This window comes from Gallus gallus, chromosome 1 (genome assembly GCF_016699485.2).
Source record: "Gallus gallus isolate bGalGal1 chromosome 1, bGalGal1.mat.broiler.GRCg7b, whole genome shotgun sequence".
Classification (NCBI taxonomy): Eukaryota; Metazoa; Chordata; class Aves; order Galliformes; family Phasianidae; genus Gallus; species Gallus gallus.
Genome location: NC_052532.1, coordinates 118236584 through 118247898, shown reverse-complemented (window position 1 = coordinate 118247898; position 11315 = coordinate 118236584). Strand labels below are relative to the sequence as shown.

The following is an 11315-nucleotide window of genomic DNA, read 5'->3' as shown; positions in this document are numbered from 1 at the left end:
AAAACAAGGCCCAACACCCCACCTTGTCCTGGGTTACATTAAAATGATAACCTGACTGGAACCTGTGCTTTCCTCCTCGCGAATCTGACTTTGCATCCCCACGTGTGCCTTTGCTGCTGTGCTTGCCATGCCTAGCATTTGCGCTCCTCGCGCAGTGTCTTTCTGCACTGGCACAAACAGTGCCCTGCAACTTAAGAATATCACTAATTTAGACCTGGCATAAATAATTGATTTCACCACTATCTGGCCGACTGTTCAATTTGTAGATTATTGCTGAGGAAGCATTAATATTTGTGAGGCGTTTGAATTGTGACCAGAGGGCTGTCGAGGTGTCAGTTTTTATCCTAATGACTTGTGTGCTCTGGGAAAACTTAACTTCGTGGTGAGGATTTCCACCATTCAGAGTTGTTTCTGCGGGACTGTTGGACACCACTTGTGTGGCAGCCTTTTCATAATGCTGATATATATATTTTAACCATGTAGTAGTGTCTGTGTCAATTTGAGGTTTGAAAAATGTCTCTGGATTCTCTAGGAGGAGATAATCCTGTTTCTTCATTCTAAGCCTGATTTCTGAAGTGCACAAAACAGGAGGGACCAGTGAGAGCCTGGCTGGTGCTGTTCTCTGGATGTGGTCCCAGCTGCCGTCACTGGATGTGCCTGTGGAACCCTGTGTGTGCTTACCCTGTATGTTTTAGTGTAGTCATATATTACAACTGACAGGAAGCTATGTGATCTGTCATTTAAAACCTCTGAAGAAGAAGAAAATACAACTATGGGGTAGGCTTCTGTAATCACCGTGGGATGTTTTCATGAGTTCATAAGATTAGAAACTGATAACTAAGCTAAAACTGTCAGCTTGATCTTAATAAGTCTTGCAGCCTGCTTACATCTCCACTAACTTTCTCTTTGGCACGTGTGTTTACCGAGGAAACCTGAGTAGGGAGATAACAGCACTCTAATCCAATAGGTCAAAAACAGTGCAGTTACTTAACCTCCCAGCTCTGGGCATAGGTGGCTTTGGATAATTCCAGGTTCCAACGGAGACCTCAGAGGCTTTGAGGAGAAATTGTTAACAAATGCCCTGGCAGATGTTGATGGCAGATGTTGGGGCAACAACTGTGATGTGCTAGGCACGGAAGGCCTGGTCCCTTGGCGCTCTGATATCTAGTGCTGCATCAGGAGATACAGTCCTGCTGCCCGGATTGTCTCAAAGAGTTCACTGATGGCATTGGACACACGCGCTCAAGTGAGCAAATGTGCCAGGTACAGTGTGATAGTAAAGGTGCAGCTCAGTTATGTTTACCTAGTCTGATTGCCTGATGGGAAGAAGGAGTTCTGGTTTTAGGTAGCTTCTGTGAGCTGACTGATCTTGCATTTGGAAAAACAATATGTATTTTTTGCTAAGCTATGTACACGTAGTGCTTGTGATACGAAAACATGAACAACCTTCTAACAGGTTTTAAAGAAGAGTAAGCCCTGAGGAAACTCATGAGTGGCAGTCTGGGATCTTGTTGTCTGATGGATGTTCCTTGTAAAAAGGCATTTGTACTTACTGTAGTGCACATTTATTTTTGGAAGATTTTATTTTTAATTTCTGTCAATACCAAACTAACAAGGTCTTTATGCTCTTGATTACATACTGATTATGTTGGTTTGATTTTTCTCTTTGCAAAATCCTGGTGAGTAAGGGGAGAAAAGCATTGTGTTTCTTGACGGCCAAAGTGCATTCAAACACAGTTTATAGCAGTGTTTGTTCCTTTCCAGTGATAGAAATGCATGATGCTATTTATTTTAAAAGTTGCTCAGGTAGCTTAATTCATTTAAACTTCTATGAAAGACGGTCTGACTACTTAAACTAGCTTACTAATACTAAAGCCCTGTGAAGCTAATCAGAAAACAATACTTAAAGCAGTATCTCCGCCCCTATAGGTGATGCACCTTCTGTCGAGCTTGCAGCTATCTTCATAGCTGCCACAACTGTGCCACAATGAGGGGTTACAGTGTCACTGTGGGCTTGGGACCTCTGTGTCACAATCGGGCAAAAAGAATGACATGCCATAAATGTGTTTATTATAAACAACTGTAGATCTTGTTTCATGTTAGTATGTCATTCTAGGTGTATAGAGACACCCATTACTCTCATGTGACACTCATGTGACCTCCCCAGACCCTGTCAAAGGGAAAAACAAACAAACAAAACCCACAAAAAAAACCTAACAGAACACATGGATTTAGATGTGTGCTTTTAAGCTTGATAGTTACTCTGGAAGTGATTTTGGTGGGTCTCTTAAGTGTGCACAGTCCTAAATGGCCCGGTCTGCTGTAATCGCTAAAATAGCTTTTCTGAAGTAAACTTTTAAATGGAGACGTATGTTAACAACATTCAGGCAAATGAATCTATAGTATACTTCTAGGGCAATACTATTAGGGGTGGGGATGAATACCAGTATCAGAGTTGTGTTTTGATAGATCCTCCTGATTTAGATTTGCCTCAGCTGTGCAAAGCATGCCTTGAAGGACTACAGGTAATCTGAAATAGCCAGCAGTCCTCATCAGCTTCTTATGTGGATAACTGGTCAGTCAAGTATGTCTGGGGAAGAAGGTAAGTAACCAGCTGGCTGCGTCTGTTGGGGAACGTAGCGTTTCTATGTCTAGCAGTGTCCTAGCACTTAAAAAAGGGCACAGAAAGACTTGAGCTTACTCTCCCTGGCTGATCAGGACTGGCTTTAAGCCAGGAACGTTACAGCCTAAGTAGCACAGAGCTGTGCCTGAGCTCACGCGTTCCATGCAGCTGCACAGTTTGGGTCGTGTTGTTGACGGTAAACAGCTGATGGTAAAGATACTGACAGAATTTTGTGAAAAGAGTGGTTGTACTGAAAAGGCTGCTTATAAAATATTTGAGCACAAAGAAACAGGTGATACTACTTGGGCAATTCTTTGATTATTCATGAAAGAGTTACCTTAAATTTTTTTAACTAGTATTTTGTGAATGTATGCTGGCAAACTGTGCTCAGTGTAATGCTCTGATTACTGCTGCTCTGGTAATGATGTACCTGAGACTTCTGAGGGGCTGAGGTTTGATGCATACTGTGTGCTTGTGGAGCTTGTTTAATACCAAAGCTGTCTTGGCCAGTTGGACTTCTATCCTTTTTTTTCCTGCAAGTCTCAAACCAAATGTTTTGGATGAATTTTATAGTTGAGGTTACACGTGTTTTTGAGTAGCTGTTTATATGTATGGGTAAAACTTGACAAAAGGGCACTCATTTCCTCTTACTTGTCAGATGCTAATCTTAAATACAACGTAGTTTCTAGTGACACTGGGCAAAAATGGGGAATATATACTTAAGGGAGAGGGCAGTGAATCATGGGCTGAGTGAGTCCTTGTTATGGAACATGGCTTGGGAGCCTGTGATTTTGTAGGTTATAATCAAAATGTCTGTGGCAACTGCTGCAAGAACTGGCACTGAAGCGTATCACGAGGGTGGTGATGTAGCAGTCGCATTGTACCACGAGCATCTAGAATGTGCAGCAGTGAGTGCTTGCAGCTGGGGCATATCTGGAGGTAAAGAGGAACAAATACAACAGATCCTCCTCATTTTTATATCTAACTTTTGTTATGAAATCGATTAGTGGTACCTATTAAACTTGGCCTGTGTCGAGGAAGCTTATAGGCCTGTTCCAAAACTGCTGGAAGGAGTAGGCCGTGTGCTGGCACTGCTGTTGTCGGTTGTGCATGCAGTACTACATCAGATTGCTGCAAGTGCTCACACTCTGTGTTGCTGCGTTGGTGGCAGGAGGGCTGTCAGCAGCGAAACTGAAAACGTGCTTAGAAACAGGGAAACTGGGAAGGCAGCAAGCAGAGAGATACAAACAACGAGATGTGGGGGTTGGAAGTAGAGGCTGAAAGCAGTTGTATGTGTCTGAACTTAATTTATCTTCTCATAGAAGGGTGACCAATATAGGATTAGTCTACACAAAGAAATATTGTATTTTTTTTAAACACAGCTTCAGTGGAGAGGTTGTGTGTCTGAGACTTTCACAAAGTTCAGTGCTAGAAGGAACTATTAAATAATGCCCTATCGTTTATTGCATTGCAGCTGAATTATTCTCCTGCTGTCTATGCACTGACCCTGAAACCTTATGTTTGATTTTAAGAGCATCTTCAAAAGAAATTCCCTCTTAGCCTGAGTGTTAGCCATCGGAATGCTGACCACTGAATTGGATCAGAAGGATGAGTGCTGGTCAGACATTACTACCATCGTTTTAATCTGACTGCCTTCAGCTCTCACCCAGCATGTTTGGTACGGCTTTCATTGCGGAGCATTCTTGGATGCCTGGAATTTTTTCTCTGTGAAGGGTTATGTGCTGGGATGGGATATTTTGTCTTGATTTTTGTAGAGCCTCATGAAAATACCGTAACAGCAATGTCTTTGGCTTTTCCCAGGTTTTCAATAGTATTCTTCTATGTCTTAGAGCTTTAACTAGCATCCTGATGTGAGTGAGTTTTGCCTAACTGAATAACTAACAGAATAACTTCACTCTGGCTTTGTGTTTGCATTAAAAGACTCGACCCAGTGAAAGCTGGAGGTGTGTGCTGAATTGTACATGGTTTTTTTTCTTGGCCTATTTGATTTTTTTTCCATATCCAGTCCTTCATTCTGTAGGTGTGAGCATGGACCATGATTTGCTTTATTCTGCTGTGTGAAAGGGGGGTTCCTTGGAATGGGCTGCAGCACGGCAAGCAGCTGGGAGCCGCTTGTGATGCAACTGTTCCTTGTAACCTGTTACTATTTACAGCTCTGGCACTCAGTGGTATTCCAACACTTGCTGTAACATTGAAGTTTTTATCAGTCCTGGTATTGATTCTTGTGAAGGTCCATAGGGGTCATTCCAGTTACATAACTCAGTTCAGCAGTTGCTATTGAACAGTGATGTGGTAGGGAGAGATTTATTTGGTGTGTGGGAGTACTGTGTAATATTCCGTCCTGGTACCAAATGGGGTCATTTACAGAATTGTCAGTATTGGTCAATTCTGGAGGCTGCTGGGGATTAAATGTGCTTGCCCAATAGGGACTTTTTCAGAGATTTTGCTTTCATTAATCTAATGTTGATAGGTACGTTTCTGATACTTCAGTTCTGCAAAATTCTCAAAAAAAAAAAGCTAGTGTTGGATTAAATTTGTAATGATTTTGATTATGCAGTAACTTCACTTTTGTGAGTACTCAAAACTTCATAAATTGTGAATTCAGTATTTTAGTGTAGTTGTACTGCGCAGTCCTTGAGTTGCTGCGGATGACTGAGCTGCCTTATCCAGGCAATAAATTTTATTTTATTTTTGGTGACTGTGTGGCAAAGGAAATTCTGCGTTCAGTAGGCAATACGACCGGCTGCTCTGCTGCCTGCAGGCACGGCTTAGTTGTCTACACGTGAGCATCCTCCAATGGGTGGGATTCATTGTGGGTTTTTTTTCCCCTGCTCCTCAAGTGGCTGAAGTTCCTTAATCTGTGTTCTGTTTGTCTTTAAGCTGAACGAGGATGCTCTGCAGTTCTCTGCCCACGGGTGCTCAGAAGGAGGAGCATGTGGTATTACACTGAATACGTATGTGTGTGTGTTTGTGTACACTCACATTTTTTTTTGCTGAGGTTGATGTGGAGTTGAAGCGGCCTGAAGTGCAATTCTTGAAAATTGAAGAATATTGGAGGATTTCTTTTCTTCCCGTTCCTGTAGCTTAAATTCCACAAGCTAAGGACATGAGTAGGCACAGTCATTAAAATACATAATGGTAAAGACTGAGTTCATCTTTGATCTGATCTTCAGGAAAAGAGAATTAAAGGAAATCTGAACTCCCCCTTGTTCCTTATACAAAGCTTGGATAAGCTGAAGTGTGTTTGGGTCCTCTTGGCTTAGTAAGCAGCAGGGCTGTTGCTTGTGGGATTCATGGCAATAATCACTGGTGATAGTCCCAGGGTTGTGGAAGTGAACAGGAACAGTACTTGTCTTTGAGAGGGAATGAAGAGGAGGACATTAGAATAAGCCAAAAATTAGATGAGTCATATTGAATTAAATAGCTGAAAAAATAAAAAGTAATAATGATGTAATGCTCAGGTAAGATATCCAGGTACTAAACAGTCAAAAGATTGTATTAAGGCAATAAAAATAGAGGGTATGGAGTAACTTCAGCATGAAATTGCTGTGTAGTAGACGTGCAGCATTCTGGCAGGTTGACTCTGTCCGGGAGCTCAGACCCCACAGAGCCACTCGCTACCTTCCCCCATGGCGCAGGGAGAGAGAATAGGAAGAGCCTAAGTAAGAAAACTCGTGAGTTAAGGCCAGTTTTGTAAGTGAAGGAAAGAGGAAGACACAAATGAGGCAAAGGCAGTCACTGCCTCCTGCTAGTGCACCCACCGATGCCAAATCTCAGAGTAGCATCTGTCTTGGAAGACAAGTCCACCAGTTGTTTCTTTATTGCTGAGCCTGAAGTTGTGTTGTGTGGGCCACCCCTGTGGCCAGTGGAGGTCAGCTTCTGGATGTGCTCCCTCCCAGCACCGTGCCCACCCCAGCCTGCTTGCTTGGGTGAAGGCAAGCAAAGAAAAGGAGAAAGCCTTGAAGCTGGACAAGTACTGTTGAGGAGTAGCAGAAACACTGGTGTGTTATCAACACTTGCTGTGGTCCCACATTCAAAGCACAGCTCCACATGGGCTGCTATGAAGAGAGCTATCCCAGCCAGACTGGTACGAATCTTTATTAGATAATATTCCACATTTAACACTTCACCAGTACTCTTCTATGGATAGTTAGTATTTCTGAGTCCCAAAACCATGTAATTGATAATAGAATTTGGCTTAGAATTTAAGAATTGTTTTATCTCATTCCATACCTGCAGCATTAAAGCAGCTTTTCTTGGTGCCAGTTATCTTTAATACACTCCTGTTGGATTGTTTTTTTTTTTAAGCTGCCTTTTATAAGTTGCAAAAGTAGTTTGTAGGCTACTGTTTGCGCTTGATATGTTTATGGTTTTGTGCATGTTTCATCATTTAAGTGCCTAATTTTTCTTGTTGGTGTAGTGGACTGAAAGGGAGGATTATTTTCTTAGAGCACTGAGCTGTGGCTCTGAAACGTAGGGTTTTTCTCATTTTTCTGATGTTCTTCGTGTATTGCTAGACTGTTCCATTGATCCTTCTTTTCTCTGAACTTTTCTATGTATGTGTGACATTCTCTTATTGTTGTGTTGCTTTGACCTATTTAAATTAGTCTTTTCCCTACGAAGAGGCCACTTACTGTATGTATACATAACAACTGGCACACTGGTTTGTAGTTAAAGTAAAATAAATAACAGTTTAATAAATACTCTCATTGATTCCTTCATACATAAGTCATGTACTTGTTGCAGCTTTCACTGATTTCTTTTTTGGTCAAAATCAGATTTAAGAATACAAGTAGAGAAAGAGGCAAAGTTAAAAATAATCAAATTACTTTTTGTTATAAGTAATATTTTTAACTTCTGCCTTCATCCTTTCTATGCTTAAAAAATATATGTGCTGGATAAATGCATTCAGGCCTGGTAACTGGTGGCAACATGGATTAATCCTCTAAGCTTTTTGTAGCCTAGTTTGTTAAGCATGGAAAGCATTTTGTAACGAGATGGATAACAGCCTAGTAAGCCTTGCTGAGATTGAGGGGGAGCCGGGCCCTGTGCTGCCAGCAGTATTTTTGTCAGTGAGACTGCGTGTCTTTGCTCGTAGACTTTCTTTTTATTTAGGCTGGAGAATTGGAATAATTTTCCTGTTGGCGTTTTGACAGGGACTAAAAGGTAATGCAGGGAGTTGTATTTTTGTGGGACAGTTATTGAGAATTGTAGACCTTTTCCCTTGAGGTTAGTGAGGAATTTATCAAAACTGAGAATTTAGGGAGGCTGCTTTGGGATACCTAACGATGGGCTACAGTGTGAAGTGAATCGTTTGTGGGAGGGAAAGGTGGTGATAAACTCAAAGAAACAAAACTCAGTCCTTTCTGTGGGCAGTTTATTAATAACTGAATCTAACAGAAGAGCAACAAACAGAAAGAAAGTTTTGTCACTTGGTGTTTTAAGCCTCATCTATGTTGAAAGTGGTTTTTTTAATCATTTTGTTTAAAATTCTGTGTCTCGCTGAAGTGCTACGTTTCTTTTGTCCAGCTTCTCTTTGGAAGCCATGGTGTCCCATCCCAGCATAGGCAAGCATTGATGTGCTACACCTCTTTCTTGCCCTGCTCTGGGACTACTCCGCGTTTTTGTCTTCTGGTGGAGGAGGGCTGATGTCTGAGGAGCCGCTTTCTCCAAGGGGCTCACTGGGGCTTGGTGGAGGGAGCCTTTGGGCTACATGGGTAGCTCGAAGGCCAGGAACCAGATAGGAGCTGTGGTTTCTCCAAAGAACGCTCAGCCTCTCATGTTTTGTGAGAGAGGTGAATTGTATAACTCTGACTTCCAGCTACTCCCCCGTTGCCCCAGGACAGACAACCCCAGGCATGTAGGAATTCTCATAAAAACAAAACAGAAAACAAACCGTGGTAATTCTTTGAGCACCTTTGCATTAAACTGTATTGCTTGACTACTGTGTTTTCTCGTAGCGTGTACTTTAAAATACTTATTTCATTAATGTTATTTTTAGATCAGAGAAGCTTATCTTAGAATATTGATTTATCTGTGTTGCTTTGTGTTGTTTTATTGCATAACAGGTACTGGTTTACAGCTGTTACAAATGGTTGGCTGGAGATCTGCTCCTCTTGGGAGACAGATAAATATATTTCCTTGAATCATTCCTCTGTAGGGAAGTCTATGACTTGAGTGACAGTGAAGGGACTGTGGTTTGACTAAGGCTTTGATTGGTCAATGATGTATTGTTCATTTGTTTATTTATTCTGTTTATCTGTCCCAGTTCAAAACTAAGCTTCTTTCCAGCAAATTCCAGGTCATATGAAGGACCATTTATTTTAAAACAGACTTTTTTGGAGTCAGCAAGCTATGCTTCCTAGCCTCTGGTTAGTGTAATAACGGTTATGGTGGTTTCTTCCATGTTCAGCTGTTCAGATGTCCTGATGACATCTCTGACCATTTGACACTCTGTCCTTAACTTGTGTTAAGGTGGCAGTCTGAACTGCCTTCAGCCGGTTTTCAGGGAGTAGTTACTTAACAAAACCTAATTGTTCAGCCTTTAAAAAAGTGAATTTATTGTTACAGATGTATAAGATCTAAAAGTATGGTTCTGTCCGTAACTCATCTTGTTTGGTGGCAGTCATTCTCCAATTCATTATTAACACACAATGATTTTCTTGATATTGAGATCATATATGCCATGAGGAAACAAGTCCTTGAAACACGGTACTTGAATGTAAAATTGTGGGTGTTGGTGGAAGCAGCCCTAGGGAGCAGTGATAGAATTTGGGCTGAAGCCCTCTAAAAAGCAGAGGCTGAACACCTAAGGCTCGTGTGGGCTGTATCATCACATATGGCCACCTGCTGGCTGTTCCTCTTGGAACACCTGTGTGGGTTGTGGCTGCTATTCTCTAACATGACATGGTAGGTAGGAAAAGGGAATCCTATTTAAGCATAGAGCATTCTTAGAGGTAGCCTGTGGTAGCAAGTGAGTGTTGGCAAGAGTCAGCATTTCCCATTATGGTGTGTGTGTTATTTTTCCTCTTGCTTCGTCCTTATTAGGTTTTACAGAGCCCTGTCTTAAGCAGAGCAAACAAATGCTGTGTGCTTTGTGTGAGATTGATGGTTTCAGTGGTTAGTGAGATGAGCACTAGAGAGTATATTGAAAGTGACTCTATTCCTTCTGGGAACATTAATGCTTTTGGAGGACTGGAGGGTGGTGGTTTGCAGGATTGGCTTTTTTTCCCCCTCTGATAGCCACAGTTATTGTTGCAATGTAAGCATGGATTGCTTGCCTTTAGTATATAGTCCACACTCCTGAAATGGTGTATAAGCAGTGGAAACTGTAGGTTCTTCTTTAGTTCTGCTTTACTAGTGTCAGCAGCAAGTGGCTAATTTTGGCCTTTGCTCAGTCTGCTCTGACGCTTTGATCTCATTGCATCATCTTCTGAAGCTTTCTCTATTTCACTTTCTTTTTTTGATTGCCTGTACAGGAGCTAAGAAAACACTCTAGGAGTTCAAGAGAAGAGGATAGATGTGGTCAGTCACTCTTATCTTTCTGTGTCTTATTTTACCATAGGATAAAAGCAATAGTAGTTTCATGGGGATAGGGGTGAAAGGATTCTGACCTCGTTCTTGTGGATTTTGAAGGGAGTCTGTCTTCTCTGGCATGCAGCAGGTGGGGCTCTCCTGCTGTAGAGTCTTACAGTAGTATGATGGCTGATGTTTCAGCTCAGTGTCGGATACATAGCTAGCAGAGAGAACTAGACCCCTAGGTGCTGTGCAGAGACTAAAAAGAGCAGTTGACAGTGGAGACAGGGAAAGGACGACTTATGTAAGTGCTGATACTCACTAACTACTGCTGTTTTTATGTTAAAACCCCAGCAGTGCAGTACCTAGTAGGGTTGTGGTAGCTGTGTTAGATTTTTTGCAGCAAGTAACTTTGATTGTCACCCATTCTCTGGTAGGCTGCTCTCAAATGGCTGTTTCCTAAATGTGGAAATCTGGCAGATGATCTGTTAGCATTTGGTGATGTTCTGGGGGGCCTGAGTTTGACCTCTTCTAAAGTGAAATTGAAGTTTGTACGTGCCCTCTTCTGCAGCTTTCCATTTGTGACAGATTCTTTTGTGATCTGAATCTTATTCAGCATAATGCTGTTTTGTCAATCTGTAGAATTTGCTGGAATTTAATTTGCATCGTTTGAGTGTGTGGATAGTCTCTACGTTGTTAGTACCTCCAATTCAGGCTCCTGCAACAGGAAGGGTTTTTTTTCTAGATCCAGCTTTGCAATCATTTTCTCATTCCATTGCTACAGTGGAATGAACTGAAAAGCTACTGATACTTTTCACTGTGGGTGAAAATATGAGGGGGAAGAGAAGAGTGAATGTTTGAAGTAGAGTTAAATCCCAACGATGGGAAAATAAAAAGATGAGAGAAAACTGGAAGTAACTCTGCTTCCTGAACGTTCTTTGAAGATTTGTTGGTTATAACATTGACATGCACTGTATGAAACTTCACCTTTTAATCTTTGTCCATCTACTGCTACCGTATTTGAAGACCTGATGCATCCAAGGTTCTACTGTTATGGCCTGTGTTACCTTCATGCTTCAATGAAGCATGTTTTCTTTATGCATTACCTTGTCTTTTTTTCCTTCTGATACTTATTAATTTATAAGTGGTGTGATTT

At 41.6% G+C, this 11315-nt stretch overlaps 1 protein-coding gene across 3 annotated transcripts in view; it reads left to right on the top strand.

Annotated features, from left to right (window-relative positions):
- Positions 1 to 11315, top strand: part of PDK3 (pyruvate dehydrogenase kinase 3) — a 54149-nt gene that overhangs the window by 1034 nt on the left and 41800 nt on the right. Inside the window, exon 1 of one of the 3 annotated variants that reach the window (XM_046940508.1) lies at positions 10117 to 10168. The exons of the other annotated variants lie outside the window; for them this stretch is intronic. The gene's annotated coding sequence lies outside the window, so the exon portion shown is untranslated. Of the gene's footprint in view, positions 1 to 10116; positions 10169 to 11315 lie in introns of those variants that run through there. 3 annotated transcript variants of the gene reach the window in all.